The sequence below is a fragment of the Microtus ochrogaster genome, chromosome 7, assembly GCF_000317375.1.
Source record: "Microtus ochrogaster isolate Prairie Vole_2 chromosome 7, MicOch1.0, whole genome shotgun sequence".
Classification (NCBI taxonomy): Eukaryota; Metazoa; Chordata; class Mammalia; order Rodentia; family Cricetidae; genus Microtus; species Microtus ochrogaster.
This window is the reverse complement of record NC_022014.1, coordinates 78,558,885-78,559,438: the sequence shown is the minus strand read 5'-3', so window position 1 is coordinate 78,559,438 and position 554 is coordinate 78,558,885.

Below are 554 nucleotides of genomic sequence, written 5' to 3'. Positions count from 1 at the left end.
TGGTGAATGAATTTGCCACCCATGGAAATCAAGGCCTGGGGTGTGAGTCATAAGACCTGCATTCCCTAAGGTCTGTACCACTTCAGGGTGGTTGACAAGTTGTGCAACCTCTCTGTGGAGATAATTATTACAGAGGCTTCTTGAGGATTAAGAACTCAGCCAGTCTCCTCGCTTGGTAATCACTCAGTTAATGGCTGCTAGTCTTTTCCTTGTAAATTTCCTGCCCTTCCTTTTTCTTTAATATTTGCCGGATTCCCTGGAGCTGGAGTTACATGTGGCTGTGAGGGTGAATGCGGTCCTCTTCCAGAGCACCAAGCACTTGAGACAGGGTTTCTCTGTGCAGCCCTGGCTGTCCTGGAACTTGCCCTGTAGACCAGGCTGGCCTCGAACTCACAGAGATCTGCCTGCCTCTCTTCTCCTGAGTGCTGGAATTACAGGTACACACCTCTACCATCTGGCTTTAAATATATAGCCTCCTGCCTCTGCCTCTTTAACAAACCAAATCCTACCAGCATGTACCACCACAACCAGCTCACCGAGTACTCTTTTTTTTT